The 24360-nt window shown below is 39.7% G+C and overlaps 1 protein-coding gene across 1 annotated transcript in view; it reads right to left on the reverse strand.

The window, feature by feature from the left end:
* Positions 1-24360, reverse strand: part of LOC132817898 (E3 ubiquitin-protein ligase pellino homolog 2) — a 251486-nt gene that overhangs the window by 188537 nt on the left and 38589 nt on the right. The window lies entirely within an intron of this gene.

Genomic DNA, 24360 nt, shown 5'->3' on the forward strand with positions numbered 1-24360 from the left:
CAAGGATAAATCCCATCTGGCCCAACAATCTTATCTATTTTCAGATCTTCCAAAATTGCTAAAACCTCCTCTTTGTCAACCGCAATCCCATCTAATTTAGTAGCTTGAATCTCCGTATTCTCATTAACATTGCCTTTTTCCAACGTGAATACTCACAAAAAGTATTCATTAAGCGCTTTCCCTACGTTCTCAGATTCCACACACAACTTCCCACTACTATCTTTGATTGGTATTCTTACTCTAGTCATTCTTTTATTCCTGATATACCTATAGAAGGCCTGAGGGTTTTCCTTGATCCTATCCACCAACAACTTCTCATGACCCCTCCTGGCTCTTCTTAGCCCTCTCTTTAGATCTTTTCTGGCTAACTTATAACTCTCAAGCCCCCTAACTGAGCCTTCTCTCCATTTTCTAAAACTTGTTAATTATCTAAAATTGTAAATAACATATAATAGTAAAAACTACAATCTTCTCACTAACACAATCATTAAATGGGGGAGGCAGTGGCAGAGAGGTAATGTTACTGAACTAGAAATCCAGAATGCTAACCCTTTGGAATCATGGACTCAAGTCCTAATGTTAGATGGTGACATTTGAATAAAGTAAGATTTGGAATTAAAAGCTAGTCGAATGGTGACCATATTGATTGTTGCTAAAACCCATCTGGTTCACTAATGTCTTTAGAGAAGGAAGTCTACTGTCCTTACCTGCTCTGCCAATATGAAATTCCAGGCCTATTGCAATGTGGTTAACTATTAACTGCCTTCTGAAATGGCCTAGCAAGCTATTCAGTTCATGAGCAATTAGAGCTGGGCAACAAATGCTAGCCTTTCCAGTAATGCCCTCTGCTAGAATTTGAAAAATGGATATTTGATGTAAAAGATGAATTGTAAATTGTTTTTTGGTAAGATGGTAGAGGAGGAGGGCTTCTGAGCCTAGGGCTCATCCACTCCATCTGCTTTTCTTTTACTTTTTTCCCTCACTTTTTAAATTTCATTTTACTTACGTCTTGTTGAAGAGCTTGGTCATGGTAACAACATCAGCAGCACACACTTGTGTGGGCCAGTAGCCTAGACTTATGGTAGTGGCTTCAGAGGCGGGTTTGGGTTCTTGTCGGCTTTTTCATTATCAAGGTGATCCTAGCACCGACTCATGGCTGCTGTGGCGGAGGCAAGTTTGGATTCCCAGTGGCGTCTGCATCCAGCACAGATTCAAGGAGGTGGCTGGGTGGCGGGTTTTGGCCCAGTATGATAGCTAGCAGCGTCAGCAGCAGTTGCACTGTCGAGGTGGGCCCGGAGCAGGCAGGAGCAGAGTCGAGTTTTGGATGGTGTAGTACCCGGCGGCATTGGTGGTGGAGGCAAGATGGTGCTGAAGAGAGACCTGTACCTGGCCACCAGGCCCATGACCCAATCCAGAGCAGTTAACAAGAAGCATTGTAAAGTTGGATTTTTTTTATTTCTTCATTTTTCTGCCTTTAAAATCCAAGTTTTGGTTTATTTTTCTGTGTTTTAAAATGGCTCCAGAGAGTGGCAACACTATTCAACACCTTTCACTGTATTTTATAATGAGATACAAATGACAATAAATAAATAAAACTAGAAATTTTTTTGCAATTATGCTTCTCGTATTTAAAGAAACAATGGACAGATCTCTGTTTATTCAGTTACACATTTGGGAGTAGTGTTTTTTAGAAGTAGTTCAGTGCAGTCTACCTTGCATTCTTATTATTAACAATTATAAAAGATCTTGATACTTCAATGAAATAGAAGTTGAGAAATTACTTTAATAACAGCAAAACCAAGGCAGCTTGCATTGCATTCATTTTGAAATGAGCAGCAGCCCAAAACTACAAACATGTTTTATTCCACTTGTGAAATCACTGCAAAAACACAAGGGAATATCTTTCTAAATGCATTGTCAGAAAGTAAATGATAAGGTAGTTTCAAACTTCAACTACTTGCAGACTGGGTAAAACTCTAAATTCCTGGGACAACCAGTTTTAAAAAAAACCTTACTTGACAAACAAACTCTATTTCTATGGTGTTATTGCATTTTAAAAATACAAAAATAGACATTTTTATTATTTATTATTTATTATTTTACTTTTAGGTTTTAGTTTTAGCTTAAATTAATAAAGCTGCCAGTCTCATTGTAAAGAGTAAAAAATGAGGTCTGCAGATGCTGGAGATCACAGCTGCAAATGTGTTGCTCGTCAAAGCACAGCAGGCCAGGCAGCATCTCAGGAATAGGGAATTCGACGTTTCGAGCATAAGCCCTTCATCAGGAATAAGAGAGAGAGAGCCAAGCAGGCTAAGATAAAAGGTAGGGAGGAGGGACTAGGGGGATGGGCGATGGAGGTGGGATAGGTGGAAGGACGTCAAGGTGAGGGTGATAGGCCGGAGTGGGGTGGGGGCGGAGAGGTCAGGAAGAGGATTGCAGATTAGGAGGGCAGTGCTGAGTTAGAGGAAACCGACTGAGACAAGGTGGGGGGAGGGGAGATGAGGAAACTGGAGAAATCTGAATTCATACCTTGTGGTTGGAGGGTTCCCAGGCGGAAGATGAGGCGCTCCTCCTCCAGCCGTCGTGTAGTTGTGTTCTGCCGGTGGAGGAGTCCAAGGACCTGCATGTCCTCGGTGGAGTGGGAGGGAGAGTTAAAGTGTTGAGCCACGGGGTGATTGGGTTGGTTGGTTCGGGCGGCCCGGAGGTGTTCTCTGAAGCGTTCAGCAAGTAAGCGGCCCGTCTCCCCAATATAGAGGAGGCCACATCGGGTGCAGCGGATGCAATAGATGATGTGTGTGGAGGTACAGGTGAACTTGTGGCGGATATGGAAGGATCCCTTGGGGCCTTGGAGGGAAGTGAGTGTGGAGGTGTGGGCGCAAGTTTTACATTTCCTGCGGTTGCAGGGAAGGTGCCGGGGGTGGAGGTTGGGTTGGTGGGGGGTGTAGATCTGACGAGGGAGTCACGAAGGGAGTGGTCCTTGTGGAACGCTGATAGGGGAGGGGAGGGAAATATATCCTTGGTGGTGGGGTCCGTTTGGAGGTGGCGGAAATGGCGGCGGATGATACGTTCCAACCAACCCAATCACCCCGTGGCTCAACACTTTAACTCTCCCTCCCACTCCACCGAGGACATGCAGGTCCTTGGACTCCTCCACCGGCAGAACACAACTACACGACGGCTGGAGGAGGAGCGCCTCATCTTCCGCCTGGGAACCCTCCAACCACAAGGTATGAATTCAGATTTCTCCAGTTTCCTCATCTCCCCTCCCCCCACCTTGTCTCAGTCAGTTTCCTCTAACTCAGCACCGCCCTCCTAATCTGCAATCCTCTTCCTGACCTCTCCGCCCCCACCCCACTCCGGCCTATCACCCTCACCTTGACCTCCTTCCACCTATCCCACCTCCATCGCCCCTCCCCCTAGTCCCTCCTCCCTACCTTTTATCTTAGCCTGCTTGGCTCTCTCTCTCTTATTCCTGATGAAGGGCTTATGCTCGAAACGTCGAATTCTCTATTCCTGAGATGCTGCCTGGCCTGCTGTGCTTTGACCAGCAACACATTTGCAGTCTCATTGTAAACATCAGTATCATGTCACTGTGTGTGTACTTACGCACACCAATAAAATCTAAGGTTTGATCTCCAGTTTGCACTAACATAGTTGATCTCCATAGGGGAGCAGTAATGGGCTTAGCATGTCGAAAAGCAATTAGACTCCCCATCACTAATTGCTATCTGATTAACTGAGGTTGGGTGATGCTGAACGGTTTGCATGGAATGTGAAGCAATGGAAATATAGTAAAATTAATAGTTAGTTGCATACTTGAAAGTAAATAATATTGAAGATGGCAATATACTTAATTACTGAAATTTCATTCCCCAATGGCTAACTTATCAGTCAATGTTTAATGCCAGTTTGATCCTGAGGGTAGGGACAGAATCAGTACTTGTCCTGTTTCTATGTCATCATAAAGTGATTGCTGCTGAAAATGTATATATATGTCTCTGAGAGTACAACAGGATAGATCTTAACTTTGTGTGATCATTTAAAACAGGTGTTAGCATGTGGGTTATATATTTTACATATTCTTGATTTTTATCTCCAAGGAAATTCACTACAACTAATTTTTCTACAATTGCACAGCGCAGATCTATTGCCAATCAAACTTGGTTGTGTTTATCCTCTGTGGCTAATTTTTATTTGCATGTGAATTCACATACAAAGAATGGTCAATTTGCTGAGGTACCAGAAATCAACAAGAACAATATAAACCAGGAAATAAACAAGGATTAATGTCTTCAACAAATGAGAAGTTTCAGAGAAAAGTGAAGCTTCTGCTTTGAAAAAAAGAGCTGAATGCATGCATATAAACACAATGGATATACATCAGATTGTTAGATCCTTGTGTGACCTTTATAGTGTTACGGTACTCCACACCATAACTTTCCAGCAGAAACATTTTGTAAACCATTTTTATTATTGTTTTATTTGAAGCTGAAAAATATTCGCAGTAGATGTAATCAAAAATAAACAGAGGGCATTAGCCACTGACTGATAAGCTAGCTATTGGAGAGTAACATTTAAATAATTAATTACATTCCTAATTTTATTACTGTTTACTATCATATGTATAATTTTACTATATTTCCATTGCTTCATGTTCCATAGTTGTGCTGTCCCCATTTAGGAAACCGATGACAATTTTTACTGAATTCTTTACCAGATGGACATTGCTCCCTTCATTTTGATAGCCAACCAGTGATACTATTGAAATGTAAACTTTGTACGCAGTTGGTACATTCTTCACTGACTTTTGAGATTTGAATTATCAGGAAGTCAAGCAAAACTGTGCAAAACAACATTCAGATAAACATAATAAAAATTAATGGGAATGTGCAGTGAACTACATCAGCAAGAACATAGAACTGATTCAAGTTAATAACAGTCCAATGCAAAATTGTTCACATTCTTTTAAATAGTTTTTTTTAATCAAACATTAAAGTATCAAAAGTATAAACAAGGCAAAAATAGCATTTTCCTTCTCTATGTTTTACTTTCCCATAAGCAAGGACACTTTAGCAGACTATTTGACAGTTGAATCTCGAACATTTCAGCTTGAGTATGGCTTCATATACACACATATATACTCCAAGAAGCAGCCACAGAAAAGCAATTAGGCAAAGGTATACAGGTCAATCTTCTTATCCCCAGCCATGGGACACTGAGACCAAAATTTTGCATGAGAAATAAGAAAGGGATGATCACCTTATTGGGATTGTATTATAGACCCCCCCCAATAGTCAGAGGGAAATTGAGAAACAAACTTGTAAGGAGATCTCAGCTATCTGTAAAAATAATAGAGTGGTTATGGTCGGGGATTTTAACTTTCCAAACATCGACTGGGACGGCCTTAGTGTTAAAGGTTTAGATGGAGAGGAATTTCTTAAGTGTGTACAAGACAATTTTCTGATTCAGTATGTGGATGTACCTATTAGAGAAGGTGCAAAACTTGACCTACTCTTGGGAAATAAGGCAAGGCAGGTGACTGAGGTGTCAGTGGGGGAGCACTTTTGGGCCAGTGACGATTATTCTATTCGTTTTAAAATAGTGATGGAAAAGGATAGACCAGATCTAAAAGTTGAAGTTCTAAAGTGGAGAAAGGCCAATTTTGACGGTATTAGGCAAGAACTTTCAAAAGCTGATTGGAGACAGATGTTCGCAGGGAAAGGGACGGCTGGAAAATGGGAAGCCTTCAGATAACAAGAATCCAGAGAAAGCATATTGCTGTCAGGGTGAAAGGGAAGGCTGGTAGCTAGAGGGAATGCTGGATGACTAAAGAAATTGAGGGTTTGGTTAAGAAAAAGAAGGAAGCATATGTCAGGTACAGACAGGATAGATCGAGTGAATCCTTAGAAGAGTATAAAGAAAGTAGGAATATATTTAAGAGGGAAATCAGGAGGGCAAAATGGGGACATGAGATAACTTTAGCAAATAGAATTAAGGAGAATCCAAAGGGGTTTTATAAATATATTAAGGACAATAGGGAGAGAAAAGGGCCCCTCAAAGGTCAGCAAGGTAGCCTTTGTGTGGAGCCACAGAAAATGGGGGAGATACTAAATGAATATTTTGCATCAGTATTTACTGTGGAAAAGTATATGGAAGATATAGACTGTAGGGAAATAGATGGTGACGTCTTGCAAAATGTCCAGATTACAGAGGAGGAAGTGCTTGATGTCTTGAAATGGTTAAAGGTGGATAAATCTCCAGGACCTGATCAGGTGTACCCGCAAACTCTGTGGGAAGCTAGAGAAGTGATTGCTGGGCCTCTTGCTGAGATATTTGTATCATCGATAGTCACAGGTGAGGTGCCGGAAAACTGGAGGTTGGCAAATGTGGTGCCACTGTTTGAGAAGGGTGGTAAGGACAAGCCAGGAACTATAGACCGGTGAGCCTTACCTCAATGGTGGGCAAGTTGTTGGAGGGAATCCTGAGGGACAGGATGTACATGTATTTGGAAAGGCAAGGACTGATTCGGGATAGTCAACATGGCTTTGTGTGTGGGAAATCATGTCTCACAAACTTGATTAAGTTTTTTGATGAATTAACAAAGAAGATTGATGAGGGCAGAGCAGTAGGTGTGATCTATATGGACTTCAGTAAGGCGTTCGACAAGGTTCCCCATGGGAGACTGATTAGATTAGATTAGATTACTTACAGTGTGGAAACAGGCCCTTTGGCCCAACAAGTCCACACCGACCCGCCGAAGCGTAACCCACCCATACCCCTACATTTACCTCCTACCTAACACTACGGACAATTTAGCATGGCCAATCCACCTGACCCGCGCATCTTTGGAATGTGGGAGGAAACTGGAGCACCCGGAGGAAACCCACACAGACACGGGGAGAACGTGCAAACTCCCCGTGTCTGCGATTAGCAAGGCTAGATCTCATGGAATACAGGGAGAACTAGCCATTTGGATACAGAACTGGCTCAAAGGTAGAAGACAGAGGGGAGTGGTGGAGGATTGTTTTTCAAACTGGAGGCCTGTGATCAGTGGAATGCCACAAGGATCGATGCTGTGCCCTCTACTTTTTGTCATTTACATAAATGATTTGGATGCGAACATAAGAGGTACAGTTAGTAAGTTTGCAGATGACACCAAAATTGGACACCAAAATTGGAGGTGTAGTGGACAAAGAACAGGGTTACCTCAGATTACAACAGGATCTGGACCAGATGGGCCATTGGGCTGAGAAGTGGCAGATGGAGTTTAATTCAGATAAATGCAAGGTGCTGCATTTTGGGAAAGCAAATCTTAGCAGGACTTATCCACTTAATGGTAAGGTCCTAGGGAGTGTTGCTGAACAAAGAGATCCTGGAGTGCAGGTTCATAACTCCTTGAAAGTGGAGTCGCAGGTAGATAGGATAGTGAAGAAGATGTTTGGTATGCTTTCCTTTATTGGTCACAGTATTGAGTACAAGAGTTGGGAGGTCATGTTGCGGCTGTACAGGACATTGGTAGGCCACTGTTGGAATATTGTGTGCAGTTCTAGTCTCCTTCGTATCGGGAGGATGTTGTGAAACTTGAAAGGGTTCAGAAAAGATTTACAAGGATGTTGCCAGGGTTGAAGGATCTGAGCTACAGGGAGAGGCTGAACAGGCTGGAGCTGTTTTCCCTGGAGCGTCGGAGGCTGAGGGGTGACCTTATAGAGGTTTACAAAATTATGAGGGGCATGGATAGGATAAATAGCCAATAGTCTTTTCCCTGGGGTCGGGGAGTCCAGAACTAGAGGGCATAGGTTTAGGGTGAGAGGGGAAAGATATAAAAGAGACCTAAGGGGCAACGTTTTCATGCAGAGGGTGGTACGTGTATGGAATGAGCTGTCAAAGGATGTGGTGGAGGCTGGTACAATTGCAACATTTAAGAGGCATTTGGATGGGTATATGATTAGGAAGGGTTTGGAGGGATATGGGCTGGGGGCTGGCAAGTGGGACTAGATTGGGTTGGGATGTCTGGTCAGCATGGACGGGTTGGACCAAAGGGTCTGTTTTCATGTTGTCCATCTCTATGACTCTGTAAGCACTTGTTTTGTCTGTCACAGGAAATCCTCTAAATCTAAATTGAACTAGGAATCTGGCAAGGTTTGGTCATCAAAGTCAGATTATCACCAGCATATTGAACTTCTGCCCTAAAAGAGTGATGCTGGGTAGCATCTCACCTGTTCACACTAAGAGCAGAATTTTATTTTTGCATCGAGGAAGAGAACCTGCAACCATTCTACCTAAATGTCCTTCCTGCCTCAGCCAGCAAGATCAGAAAATTACATTAAGTCAGCTGAAGCCACGGAATGGTTTGTTGAATTCAACATGAAGGTATATTCCCCAAGCACAAGAATAGAATTAAACTGCAGCATTACAGGTACTACCTTGTAAGTGAGACATCTGCCTCAGGTATAGTGAAATATCTCATGATGGCACTTTTCAAAGAAGAGAAGAGATATTCTCCCAGCGCCTTGGCTAACAGTTACACTTCAACCAATAGGACCAGTGCAAATCATCTGATCACGTCACTGAATCACAGAATTGTTACAGCCCACTGTGTCTGGACTGGCTCTATTACCTACTGCTACTTCTGCTTTCTCCAAGATCCCTGCACACCATTTTTATCCAAATAATCATCCAATGCCATCTTGAATGCCTAAATAGAACCCGCCACCATCACATTTCCAAACTTAAAAATAATTTGTAGGACATGCTTTGTGCAAATTGGCAGCCACTTTTAATACACATTATAATAGTGATTGTGCATAGCACATGCCTTAGGGTTTTGAAAGCTGTTACATAAGTGTTAAGTTCCTTCTCTACAAAGACAGTTCACAAGATTGAGCAGCTTGTTGGTGGCAGTGACCTTTTCACCAAACGAAAAGAGAAAGTATCTTTCACTTTCGTAAGATCGAGTTTCTTAGTCTGACTTAGAAGTATTCAGCATTAAGTATTTAAGAAAAATCATCTGTGAATGAGAAGTATTTCATGTGTATAATCTGGCAATGTCTAATCCAATCAACTCAAATCCAGTAGTATAGATGATAATAGACAGCAAGTCATGTTTTGTTAGATTCTAACAATCAAGCCCTGATTTCGCCTTGGAACAGGAATTGAGAACATGGATAGTAACAAGAGGCAAGCTGGATGCCCCAGATGCCCCATCACCCCCCAGCAGATTGTGATGTTGGGCAAATAATGATCCCAGGGTCTCATTTACATGCTAACACACACTTGATGCTAAGTAACATTTGTAGCCGTTAGGCTACCATCTGAAGCCCTGAAAGAAACAGTCCCAATAAGACAGAAATGGGGAATATGGAGGTCCAAAGTATATTAACCAGGACAAAAATCAGTCCTGTTATCTCTGGCCAGCAGAATGCCTTAAAAAATTTTTTAAAAGTACTTACCTGAGCAGCTTGTTGTCAAAGTCCTGCTTTTGCTGCTGAAATGGAGACTGTGTGGTCTTTAGTTGCCCTGCAGTTAAAATGCTGTACACATTCTAATGAACACAAAGACCAATATCTTTATGAAGACCAACAAAAACAAGTGGAGAAACAGAAAGGTTTAAGGAAGGAATTTAAGTCTGAAATTGTTGGAGTCAACAAGATTTGTCCAGTCACTTTTTTCAACAGGATTTTCTTTGGAATTGCTGTCAAGGTTCCAACACATCAAGTAAACTTTGGTGCCTGACAGATGGAACCATGTAAAAACTGTTGAAATCAGATAACTTCAGACTTCAAAATATAATCAGACTTAACAAGAGAAAAATATCCACAACTTGTAAGTGTTAACAAATTCGTACTGGGAAAAACAGCAGGGATCTCCATTTGAGAAGGAGTCATTTATTTTGTTGACGTAACAGAAACTGTTTACAGAAACAAAAACAAGAATTTCCCTAGTCTTCATCTAATCTATGGCTACATTCTACTGGAGAACAGGGAACTCCAAAAAGTTTTCAAAGTACTATACTTGGCCTAAAAACAGTAATCAGATTTCTAATTTTTTTATTTTTCCCCATCTCTCCTATGGGCTACGCTCTTCAACCCGCAGAAAATTTCACTTTTTGGAAATGTTTATGTATCCCAAAGTGATGTGCACTTACTTTCCCCTCTACAACCATCACCCCTCAAACACATATCTTCAACTAATCACCCAATGAGCAGTAGTCCTTCTGTAAATTCAGCTAGAAGCCTTGATTCAGTGCTCCTACTGGCAATTTATTTCCAACTCAAGCACATTAAAAATAATATACCACAAATGAGAAATGCTAATTTTATTATTGACATTAAAATATAGCAGGAGAAAGTGAGGACTGCAGATGCTGGAGATCAGTGCTGAAAATGTGTTGCTGGAAAAGCGCAGCAGGTCAGGCAGCATCCAAGGAGCAGGAGAATCGACATTTCGGGCATGAGCCCTTCTTGCTTTTCCAGCAACACGTTTTCAGCATTAAAGTATAACATACTCCTGTATTCTCAGAACAAAGGTAAATGATTAATATGGATTCAGATTAGTCCCATGGAAATAATTTCATTAAGACTAAAGTCAAAGCACATTGTAGGCTGTTTTGTTATCTGTTTTGTCATCTTGTTAGGAATGATGAAGGACTTATGCAACAAAACTTCGATTCTCTTGGTCACCAGATGCTCCCTGACCGGCTGTACTTAACAGTACCACATTCTTGACTCATCTCCAGCATCTGCTGCCCTCACTTTCTCCCTGTTTCATTATCATTGTACTGTTGATATTAAAAGTGACCTCTAGCAACAGCACAGCTCAATGATTTCAGTATACAGTATTAACAAATTTTTCATTTAAATATTCTGGGTTAAGTTTGTGGAATCTTACTCCACATGTAATCCAGAGAATTCAATTTTCTTTTCTCAATCAATCTAAATGTATTGCAAGTTTAATACTTAATTGGAAACATACAAAATACAAACAGAAGTACTCCATTCAGCCCCTCAAGTTCCTTTTGCCATTCAAGGAGACATTTGTCCTAACTTCAATTATATACCTTGTTTCCATATCCCTTAATACATATCAAAATAGTCAAAACGAATGAAATAATATGATTTGAATGGTGGACTTATTTTTGTTTTATTTGGTTAATTTCAGTGCAGTGATGGTGAACAATCCAAGTATTGAGCAAAATAAGAGACAACAGAGGGCCACAGTATTTTTTATAAGGGTAGAAGTGATCTATTGGATTTTCCAGGTCCACAAAAATGAAATGCACTAAAAGGTTTTCTGTCGCCTCTAGTTGTCAGTTTACACTGATCATTTTTATCACAAAAATGCAAACAGGATCTCATGTACCTCATAGGATGCCAGTTTACATATTAAAATAGTGTCCAACCTTAAATTTCTGCTGCTATTAAGATTGCAGAAAACTGAGCAGAATAGGGATTATTGTGCTGCCACTGTCTCATTTATATTAGGTGGTATGATTACATTTCAACAGAAGGTCAGATATGAAACATTTACACTTATTCATTTTCCTCAGACACTGCCTGATTTCTTGCTTTTTCAGCGGCTTATAAATATACAAGCAGACCAGATAGAAGCAGAAGAACATCATTCAAACCCCTCAGATCTGGTCTACTATTCAATAAGATCATGACTGAATTACTTGTGCTTGAAATTCCACATACTCATCTATACCAATAACATTTGATTTCCTTGCCTAACAAGAATCTATCACTGTCTTAAAAATATTTAATGGCTCTGCCTCAGCACTGCTGTCTGAGGCACTCAGTTGTAAAGTCACACAACCCATAAGAAAAAAAACTCTCATCTCTGTTATCATTATCTGGTTTGGTCCACTTGTGATTCCAAATCGACAACAATGTGTTTGACTCTTAACTGTCCTCTGGGCAATTAACGGTGGAGAATAAATGCTGGCCTAGGCAAAATGACACCCTCATCCCGTGAATGAATAAAAAAACTTAGAACTAATATGCTACTGTTAGCCATGAGTTAGGATCTCTACTAGGCATTTTGGCTTAAGACAATTTGATGACTTCAGTTTTAAGGCGTTCCATTCTCTTGAATTACATACCAGCATTTGCATTGAAGCACCCAAAATTCAGTTTAATACCTAAGTGACATTGGAACTTTAGTTCTAAAAGCATTGTAGGAGAAAGGGAGATTTCCTCTGTGCTATTCTATTTTAGTTAGAAGAAATCTTTGAGATTCCTAACATTTTCAAATCAGAAACCCATTCTTACTTAGGACTTAATTACAATGAGCACAGTGAAAAAGATTCCACATAAAGTCTATTGGTTTATGACATATTCATGTTAGTCTGTAAAATGCCATTCTCACATTCCAATCGCTTAATCTGAACTATCAGCATCTTTTCTCCTCCAGCACCCTACGTGTACTGCCCCTCTCCCTCCAAACATAGTATAAATGCTGTCCCCTCCATACATCACTTCAGCTCTGATGGAGTTATCTAGAATTCAAACATTAGCTTGCTCTCTCTCCATGGATGCTGTCTGACCTGCTGTGATCTCCAGCATTTGTTGTTTTCTGTAAAATGCCAAGTTATTATGAGGGAAGCATTGAATAAAAATCCAACTCTTGAAAAACTATGAGATCTCAAAAAGGAAATTCTCATTTATCTAAATCAAAACCTAATCCCATTACCATATGAAAACTCAAAGGTGAATAAAAGTTCGTATGACTCAGTAAATTCTTTAAAAGGGAAAGTAACTCCAGGGAAAGTACTACAGGGGTCAGTGAGCTTGATCTATTTCAGCCTAATCACAGCCATTGTTTTTTCAGTCACCATTAAGCACTAACAATGTAGGAAATAATCATCAGTGACTGTATGAGGAAGACTTTGATCATAATGATAACCATGTGTTAAAAAGCAAGTACATTCTAAGGTTATTCCCCTGGTTTAAACTACTCAAATTTGTCTGCTTCAATGAACACTATTCAGAGTAACATGAACTTATTGAATACAAATAAACAAATTGAGCAGAAATAAACTTTTTTTTCAAACTGGGTATGAGCATTGATAATTTTACCAATCACACAACTGATTCATCAACACTGCGCAAGATGCTGAAAATACACTTTGAGAAATATGATGCAATACAAGGTACTGATTTTATTCTCTCCTTTCAATTCCATTTGACCCACTGATGATTGAGAGTGAGGATATTGTCACTGTCCATGGGGAAATGAGAGGTATGCTGAACAATTATTTTGCTTAAGTATTCACAGCAGAACGAGAGGATGACTTGCTGGAAATCCCAAAGAAATTAACAGAGGTTCGGGGCAGCTTCTAAATAAAATTAGCTTAAGTAAATCATCAACAATGGGAAAATTAACGGAATTGAACAATGACAAATCCCCAGGTGTTAATGGAAGTAGGACAACACATTGCAACACCCTGACCATAGTCAAAAAGAATGGCGGATGCTGGAAATCAGAAACCAAAACAAAATTTGCTGGAAAAACTCAAGTCTGGAGGAATCCGTGGACAGAAAACAGAGTTAACATTTGAGTCCGGTGACTGTTGTCTTTCTGATGATATTAACAGAGAAAGACTGGGTAGATAAACTATTTCTCCTCGTTGAAGTTTCCAGAATCAGGGGCATTTTCTAAGCATTAGGGCCAGACCATTCAGGAGATGTGTTAAAAAGCACTTCTACCACAAGAGTAGAGGAGGTTTGGAACTCTCGTCCTCAAAATGCGGTCAATACTAATTCAATTGTTAAACTTAAATCAGACAGATAATTTTTCATTAAGTAAGGTATCAAGGGACATAGGCCGAAGGCAGGCATGTGGAGTTAGGCCACACATTAGCCATCATCATCCATCATCTTAGTGAATCACAGAGCAGACTCAGGGGCTGAATGGCCTACTCCTGTTCCTATGTGCATTCTACAGGCACTATAAAGATACATGGAGTAGATTTTTGACTTGTCCAAATAAGCATCCAACCTCCATATGAAGTCATTGTTTTAGGATAAATGTAAAGTTTAACAGATTTAAGATAGAGCTGAGGAGAAAGTAATTCTCTCAAAGGGCCATGAATCTGTTGAATTCACTACCCAAAGGGTAATGGTGTGAGTGCTGGGACATTGTGTAACTTTAAGGAAGAGATAGACAGATTTTTAATTAATGATGGGTTGAAGGCTTAGGGAGAACTTCAGGAAACTGGAGTTAAAGCCGAGATGGGATCAGCCATGATCGTTTCAAATGGGGGAGCAAGCTCAAGAAGCTGAATTGCTTATTCCTAGTTCTTATAATACAATAACGTAGACACACAGTCCCAAACTGGGACAAGCAGGGTAGGGAAATAGTTCTTCTTGTGTGCTGTATGGAAACACCTGATACTTGCTTATGGAGAACTTGATTCTGGAGTGTGGTCTCAATGAAATCAGAGGAAGTGCTACAAGGACACTAAATATTCACTTCAGACTTTTATTAAAATTGATTTTGAATCCTAAGAAAAGCTCACCCAGGATTATTACATCTGGCATAATCAAATAAAAATCATTTGGCATCCTTTCAAAGCAAGCACATATCAGAGCCAGAAAGTAACCACAAACAGAATAAATGCTGAATAAGCTACCTGTGAAAACTCAACAGTCCATGATATCCTGTCTTATTTGCAATATCTTATTTGCAGATCAACTTTAGCACTCATCTTTGTACCAAGTGGAACCATACCAAACGTTGGAGTTCATGAACATATTTATCTTTGCCACAAAGGATGAACAAGAAGCACAGTTGAGATATTTTACAGCTCAAGTTGTCTTCATTACATTGGTGTAGATACATTTTAGCCAGTCTGGAATTATTGGGATTAACATGGTGAAATAACTTGTCAAATAACTTATCAATAACTTTGCATGGACTTTTCAAAACTTGAAAATGTCGCCGGAGAAAATTTTCTAATGATAACAAAATTTGGAACTTTCTATATTTACTGGTAAGACCACTTCGATGAAAGCAATCCATAGTTCCATGGAGTTATAGAGCACGGAATCACAGTTATATTTATTAAACAAATCTTCAACATGAACTTGATTGTATCTTCAGAACAATCTGCAAACACATAACTTAATAAACAAGCAACACACACTCAGTTACCTTGCAAATAAGACTGCCACAAAGCAGTGAATGAAGACAGAAACCTGATAAAGAAAGATATAAATCTGAAGTTGGCACCAAGACATAATAAAATTAAAATGGATCTGGGTCTTTACATGGATTTCTGTATGGGTCTGGTGCCAATCCTTGATGCCCACATTCCAAATCAAGCAGGTATCCTTGATTGCATTGAAATATCCCAAGACACTTCAAGGAGCAATATGAAACAGAATAAGCCAAACCATGTAAGGAACTATTAGGTCAGATGACCAAAAACGTGTTCAAACACATGGGGCTAAATCTTATATTTTGTCTGTGTTATTTTCATGAAGAGTATCATTGCATTTTTCATGCAATGATCCCATATTTGCTACATTAATTACCAACCCCAACCCCTATGGCATTAATCTTATATGAAGCTAGCTTGGTTCTGCCATTTGCCATAACCACGAGTATGTTCCTGAATTCTCTATTCCTGAGATGCTGCCTAACCTGCTGTGCTTTGACCAGCAACACATTTGCAGCCACTACCAGGACCACCCAGAATAGACAGGCAACTCTGGCATCAGCTCCATCAATAAAATGCTGTTGTACACCCAGACAAACAATGGCATGCTAAAACTGCCCAGCACTCTCAGAAAGCATGGCAGTTAAGTAACTTGCTTTTTCACAATCCTATGTGGTGCTTTATCTCCACTAAAGAGCATTTTATTAGCAGCAAAGGGTCTCCAGACCAGATCCCCACCCACATCATTATACACAAGCTAATGCCTTTCCCCATCTCCATAGACTTTCACATTTCTATACCAATTTAGTACCTACTTCCCCACCATCCTTTCCATTGTCATCTGCCTTGCCAATTCATTGAGTATCCACAAGTGCCCATGCACACAGAAGAGAAGCATAGTTGTCTTACCTAAAATTTTATATTACAGACTACACTGTATTGAGAAAAGCATTCCATTCATAAAACCAGAGTTCTTGACAAGATGAACAGTTCCGAAGGGCTTTTGCACCTTACACACACTCCTTTCCAATGTTAACAGTCTCAAAGGGCACATGATATATTCCTACTAAAGGATATTCCCTCCGCCCACTCCCAAAAGAATCTTTAACCCAGCCCCCCCACACTCCGTCAAGTGAACAGAGGCCATATGCAGGGCTACCCAAAAGAAATGCACTGAAAACAGACCTGCTCTCTCCTGGACTAATCTCTCCATTCCAGATCCCAGACACCTGGAACTCCAAAATCTGATTTCTGTGGAGCCATCTGGTTATTTAATTGGCCAGCTGCTTCCAGGAAGATCAGCTGCATCCAGGAACTATGCATGTGTGAACTATAACCCACCATCAAGTCTGTCACCACAACAATGAGAGATGTCAGGTTCGGACTTGAGGTTCCCAATTTCTTCCAGCATTTCCATCATGGCTGAGGTGTTCTCCAATTGACAAAATATTAGCCTGAGAATGTATCAGTTATCATAACTTGTACAAGTTCTGTGAATTTTTTTTTGTCCAAAGCTCTTATCAATGAGCTGAGCAATTCTGCAGCTGATCTGTTCCCAGATCAGTCATAAAAGCATTTATCATAATATTCACTCTGATAGGTTTGGCTATAATTTAATTTTTAAAAATATAATTGCAATATATGTATGAAGCCTGTGCCAGTAATGCTTTCTTTTAGTCGACTGCCTGTGTTTTAAGGCATGGTGCTATTCTTTTGACTACTTTGTCTCGACATCTCCATGCAGCGATCACAAAAACTAATTTTGATAGCATATGTGTGTTGAGTTTGGAACATCAGCAATGGGATACATAGCGCAATACACCCACAATGTGTTAATCTGCATTTGAAAGCCATATAGTGTTTGCCAATTGTCTGCATGAAAGCAGGATACAGTTCAATAAAATGGAAAACTGCCAAATGTGCAACATTCCTTATGCCAGACATTTTATTTGACAGATCCAAAGCTCAAACAGAGAGAAGAAACAAAAGCCATTCTGATCTAATCAAAGAGTCTCTTTTGTTCGGAATCCTGTCAAATTCTCTGCATTCTCAAACCACCACTCAACTCCTACAGTGAAATTGTTGCAACTTGAGATCTCTGTCCTGGAAGTTTAAAGCTGGAACGCTTTTTTAATCACCAATCAGTTTGCAAATGTAACACACAAATGCATTAATAAGATTAATTAAACAGAGCTGTACATTACGAACTGAATGAATATATGCTTAAGATCATTAAGTCAGCAAGTGAGCTTATGTTTTATTTAGTCTTGTAAATCTTCCCAATAAAAGGAATGATTTAATTATATTGGTTTGAATATGTACTGCAATATGTCCAGATACAGATGCACTTATGCAGCTGAACTAATTTAAGATAACATGGAAGTATGGATGTGGCTTTTGCTTAGAATGATCCTGATCTAATTATTTCATGCCAGTTGCACTAAGATAGCTATCAAATGGCTTTAGGACTGAAGGAAATCTTTATAGGTTAGTGGCTCAGTGGTTAGCACTGCTGCCTCACAGCACCAGGGACCCAGGTTCATTTTGCACATTCTCCTTGTGTCTGCATGGGTTTCCTCCCACTGTCCAAAGATGTTCAGGTTAGGTAGATTGGCCATGCTAAATTGCCCATAGTGTTCAGCGATGTATAGATTAGGTGCATTAGTCAGGAGAAATAGAGCAATGGAGTAGGGTAATGGGTCTGGTTGGGACACTCTTCAGAGGGTCGGTGTGGACTTGTTGGGCCAAATGGCCTGTTTCCACACTGTAGGGATTCTATGATTCTGGATGTGAAATTCCTCAACTGTTGCAAGGTCTAGTATCCGTTTGTCAGTATGAACATCCTAGTCAATGTGTAATACTAGCAGAAAGTGGAGAGCACAACAGGTCTGGCAGCATCTTTGAAGAGAGCAAGAAAGAAAACATTTTGAATCCAATGTGTCTTCTTTGCAACTCAATGTCAATATGTCACGAATAAAATGACTACTCTGTCATTTCTGGCATTTGGAACTTCAAATCATTAAACCACAAAATAACAAGATGTAGTTTGATCTTCATGCTACCAAGTGAATATCATGCCTTGATACAAAGAGATCAATTTAAATAAGTCAACAATCTGTCTCTCTCATTGATACCCCATCAACAATATGAAAAGCAATATCAAAAGTAAAATGAAGCCCCTTTCGTTCTCTAACAAAAACCTGAGAGCAGGCCAACAGTTTGACCGCAACAAAACCATTACAGGGAAAAAAGCAGATTTGTCATTATTTCTTCTGTGTTAAAATGACCCTGACAATGAAGTAGATAATGTGATACAAATAAAACACAGAAAATAATGTGATAAATTATTCAATCATGACTATCTTCTTGCTTTTAAACCGTTCAGTTAATTTTTAAAGCGCAACACTTTAACATGTTAAGGGTTAAACTGATTTACTGTTTTGTCAGAGCAAAAAAAATCTTCGACACTGGTTTACCTATTAAAGAAAGGATATAGAAGCACTGGAGAAAATGTTTAACAATGAATCTGCAATTAAGTAGACACAACCATCAGTAAAGATTAAACCTGCTGGAGTTCTGTTCTATAAAAAAGAAAAAACTGAGTGGTTATATAATAGGTCTTTGAAGTTTGAAAGGGATCAATATGTTAGACGGAGAGAGATGTTTTCACTTGTGGGCATCTGAAAATAGGGACCCTAAATGTAAGATTGTCGTTAATAAGTCAAATAAAGAATTAAAGAGGAACTTCTTCACTGAGTGATCAGAATGTATAATTTAGAAATAGAGTGGCTGAAGTGGTTAACATAGATGTTCATAAGGTGAAATGAAATATGATAGTGGGGAGCCCTTGTATCGCATAAACATCATGTGACACATAATAGCTCTATTCATGTGACTTAAATATATAATGTTAAAAATCACACAACACCAGGTTATAGTCCAACAGGTTTAATTGGAAGCACTAACTTTCGGAGTGCTACTCCTTCATCAGGCAGCACTCCAAAAGCTAGTGCTTCCAATTAAACCTGTTGGACTATAACCTGGTGGTGTGTGAGTTTTAACTTTGTACACCCCAGTCCAACATCGGCAACTCCAAATCATAAATATATGATGTAATTCTATATACCATACAGTCAAAAACAGAAGACACAAATTGTTCAAGCAGAGGCTTGATTTTAGTAATGGCTTATTAACTGCTTTAATCAATGTTTTACAATTATGGTGCAAAAGGTCATGCACTGTCCAGGTCATCAAGAAATGATTCATTCTCGCACTGAACCAGACTGAATCATGAGCTTCAGGCTTCCTATAAGTTCAATGAATCACATTCATCCTAATGCAAGACTTCCCAAACTGTGAGGCCTCCAACTGAGATTTTGGAGTCCTGCTACAATATCTCCCTTGGAGCTGTAACATAACACTAACAACTGTGTGGTCCATTTAAATCCACCAGAGCTCTTTTTAATAATGAGTATTGCTTAATTGCTTCACCTTTGAGTCTTGATTGCTGTCTTGCAAAATCCAGTGGAAAGGTAAGTGTTTTTTACTTAAAAAAACTACAGAATAACTCATTTTCGCATCTCCTCTACTCTTAGCGGTCTATCAACTTGTCACCTACACCAACTCTACATGCCTCTCAGTCCAAGGTCTTTCACCCCTTCCCAAATGCTCTCTCCCCCATGCCCCTCATCCCTCCCATAACATAATTATCATAGATCTTTCACACCTTCATTCTCTTAGATTTATCCCCAACCACCATAAGTGTCGCTGATAGCAATTTTCAAGCACCAAAATTGATAAATTGCACACATTCCTCCTACATAGAAAAAAATACAGTAACTATGAAGAAAGATAGTGATCTGAAAAAAACATTTCAGAAGTGTAAGAAATATAGATACAATGTTAATGCAAATGGCTTTTGTAAAATCCATATTCTTTGTGTTAAGAAGTAATGACACAATTCACACCAAACTCAGAAAAACATGGATAGTATCAAATTGAAAGAAAAGCATACCATGGCAAATTGGCAAACATTAGTGGTAAGCCAGAGGACTGGAAAAGTGTTAGAATCCAACAAAAGATGACCAAAAGCTAATAAAAAGGGAGAATATAAACATTAAAGAGAAGTTTGTAAGTAATATCAAGACAGACTGCAAGAGCTTTAAATATGTAAAAAGGAAGAGAGAAGCCAAAGTGAACATAGACTCCTAAGAGACTGAGGCTGGGAAATTAGTACATGGCAGAGGAGTTCCATCAACGTTCACATTAGAAGACGTTAATAGCATTCCAAAATTATTAAAGCATCAAGGGGCAAAAGGAGGGGAAATAAGTACCATAACTATCATTAGAGAAAAAGAGCTCACAAAACTAATTGGGCTAAAGAAGTCCATTGGACCTGATGGATGCAGATTTTTTATTTACTTGTGGGACATGAGTATTGCTGGTTGTCCAACATTTATAGCCAGTCTCTAGTTGCACATGAGAAGGTGATAGTGAGCTGCCTTCTTGAACTGCTGCAGTCCATATGCTGTAGGTTGACCCACAATGCCCTTAGAAAGGGAATTTCAAGACTTTCACCCAGCGACAATGAAGGAACTCAGTGGCTGAGTGGCTTGAAGGAGAACGTGTAGGTGATGGTGTTCCCACGTATCTGTTACCCTTGTGCTTCCAGGTAAAAAGAGTTGTGGGTTTGGAAGGTGCAATCTGAGGATCTTTGGTAAATTTCTGCATTATCTTATAGATAATACACAATGTTACAACTGAGCCTTGGTGGTAAAAGGAGTATTTGCTTGTGGATTTGGTGCCAATCACGTCAGCTGCTTTGGCCTGAATAGCATCAAGCTTCTTTAGTGTTGTTGGAGCTGTACCAATCCAAGCAAGTGGGATTCAGGCAAACTAAGGCATTAAAAGAAGTAGTGATAGAGAGTAAATGCACTGGTAATAATCTTTCAGAAATCCTTAGATTCTGGAAAAGTCCCAGAGGATTGGAAAACTGCCAATTTATCAACTTTATGTTAAAAAGTGAAGGAAACAACAAAAACAGTTAACTATAGGCCAGTTAGCTTAATATCTATTATAAAGGATATAATAGCTGAATATTTAAAAATGCATAATATGATCGAGCAGAGTCAGCATGACTTCATGAAGGGGAAAATCTGTCTTACAAATTTACTAGAATTCTTTCAGGAGGTAACAAATAAGATAGATAAAGATGAAGCAGTGGATGTAATTTGTTTGGATTTTCATAAAGTGTTTGATAAGGTAACACACAATAGGCTACTTAATAAGAGCTTGTGGTGCTGGAGGCAGTATGTTAGCATAGATAAAGAATTGGCTAACTAAGAGAAGATAGAGAGTTGGGATAAGAGGATCATTTTCAGAATGATAACCTGAAACTAGTGGAGTGCCACAGGGATCAGTGCTTGGGCCGCAATTATTTACAATATATATTAACAACTTGGATGAGGAAAGTGAATGTATTATAGCCAAATTTACAGATGACAAAAAAAAAATGGGAACATAAGTGGCATGAATGACACAAAGAGTCTGTGGAGGGATATAGACAGGTTATGCACTAGGCAAAATCTTGGCAGATAGAATATAATGCAGGGAAAATTGAGGTTTTACACTTTGGCAGGAAGAATAAAGGAACTGAATATTATTTAAATAGTGAAAGGCTGCAGAAAGCTACATAACAGATTTCAAAGTTCTTGCCCATGAATCACAAAAAGCTAGCATCCAATTAGGCAGGTAATAGGGAAAGTATTCCTGATCAAGACCTTTTGCCTGAAATGTGGATTTTCCTGTTCCTTGGATGCTGCCTGACCTGGTGTGCTTTTCCAGCGCCACTTAATCTTGACTCTAATCTCCAGTATCTGCAGTATCCACTTTTGCCTAAAGTAAATGGAATGTTGACTTTACTGAATAGGGAACAGAGCATTAAAGTAGGGAGGTTTTGCTAAAACTATGCTAGGCACTAGTCAAACCAAGCTGGAGTACTATAAATAGTTTGGTTCCTTATCAAAGGACAATAGACAATAGGTGCAGGAGTAGGCCATTCTGCCCTTCGTGCCTGCACCACCATTCAATATGATCATGGTTAATCATCCTTAATCAGTATCCTGTTCCTGCCTTATCTCCATAACCCTTGATTCCACTATCCTTGAGAGCTCTATCCAACTCTTTCTTAAATGAATCCAGAGACTGGACCTCCACTGCCCTCTGGGGCAGAGTATTCCACACAGCCACCATTCTCTGGGTGAAGAAGTTTCTCCTCATCTCTGTCCTAAATGGTCTACCCCGTATTTTTAAGCTGTGTCCTCTGGTTCGGCACTCACCCATCAGCGGAAACATGTTTCCTGCCGTCAGAGTGTCCAATCCTTTAATAATCTTATATGTCTCAATCAGATCCCTTCTCAGTCTTCTAAACTCAAGGGTATACAAGCCCAATTGCTCCAGTCTTTCAGTGTAAGGTAATCCCGCCATTCCAGGAATTGACCTTGTGAACCTACGCTGCACTCCCTCAATAGCCAGAATGTCTTTCCTCAAATTTGGAGACCAAAACTACACACAGTACTACAGGTGTGGTCTCACCAGGGCCCTATACAGCTGCAGAAGAACCTTTTTGCTTCTGTACTCAATCCCTCGTTTTGAAAGCCAGCATGCTATTAGCTTTCTTCACTACCTGCTGTACCTGCATGCTTACCTTCATTGACTGGTGTACAAGAACACCCAGATCTCTCTGTACTGCTCCTTTACCTAAATTGATTCCATTTAGGTAGTAATCTGCCTTCCTGTTCTTGCCACCAAAGTAAATAACCATACATTTATCCACATTAAACTGCATCTGCCATGCATCTGACCACTCACCTAACTTGTCCAGGTCACCCTGCAATCTCCTAACATCCTCATCACATTTCACTCTGCCACCCAGCTTAGTATCATCAGCAAATTTGCTAATGTTATTGCTAATACCATCTTCTATATCATTAACATATATTGTAAAAAGCTGCGGTCCCAGTACTGATCCCTGCGGTACCCCACTGGTCACTGCCTGCATTCCAAGAGAGGTAGTAGTCCAGAGTAGGTTCACCAAGCTAATACCAGATATGTATGGGCTATCTTATGAAGAAAACTTGAGTAGGTTGGCCCTATACTCATTGAAATTTAGAAGAATAAGAAGCAACCCTCCTGAAACATACAAGATTCTTTGGGGACTTGTCAAGGTAGATGCAGAAAGGTTGTTTCCCCTTGCAGAAGAGTCTTGGACCAGAGGTCATAACCTGTGAATCAAGAGTTATGGGGAAACGGCAGGAGAATGGAGTTGAGAGTTATCAGATCAGCCATGATCTCAATGAATGCTGGAGTAGACTTAACAGGCTACACGTCTGTATCAGACACCATCATGGTGACATATGGGTGCTATGTTTCTCTTTCTACACACAGATAGTTCCTCTTCAATAGGCCTGTAGGCTGGAATAGAGGGCTTTTTTATACATGAAAGAGAGACAAAATTAGCCATGAAAGGATTATCTAGTTGTCTATTGGCTGTACCTATTTATGGGGATAGGCTGTGTTTAGAGATATCCTGTTTTGTCTGATAGCATAAAAACATAGGCAGAAGCAGGAGTAGAGCATTTGGTCCTTCAATTCTGTTCCACCATGCAAACTGATCATGGCTGTTGCTGTTTTCTCCCAATATCCATTGATCTCTGTATTCCTAAGAACTATATCTAATTCCTTCTTGAAAATGTTTAATGTTTTGGCCTTAAACACTTTCAGTGCCGAGAAGACGTCACTTCACTTCTAAATGGCCTATCCTATTTCTTCAAATGGTGGTCCCTGGTTCTGGACTCCCAGTCATCAGGAACATCCTTCCAATGTTTACTCTGTCTAGCGCTTTTAGAATTTCATAGGTTTATATGCAATCCCCTTCATTCTTCTGAACTCCAGTGAATGTAGTCCTAGCCAATCCAACCCTGCCATCCCAGGAAATGCATAATTATTTCCACACTGTAAGTAATCTAATCTAATCTAATCATAAACTTAAGTGAGAACTGAGGGTAATCGTTGCTTTCTCCATGTACAGATCATCACCACTTTATTTAATTAACTCGGGTCTCTTGCTGCCACTAAGGAAGGTCAGTAAATGTTACATGATATCAATTAATTGACCTGTCAGCATAAAGTTCCTGAGCAAA

This window comes from Hemiscyllium ocellatum, chromosome 8 (genome assembly GCF_020745735.1).
Source record: "Hemiscyllium ocellatum isolate sHemOce1 chromosome 8, sHemOce1.pat.X.cur, whole genome shotgun sequence".
Lineage (NCBI taxonomy): Eukaryota > Metazoa > Chordata > Chondrichthyes > Orectolobiformes > Hemiscylliidae > Hemiscyllium > Hemiscyllium ocellatum.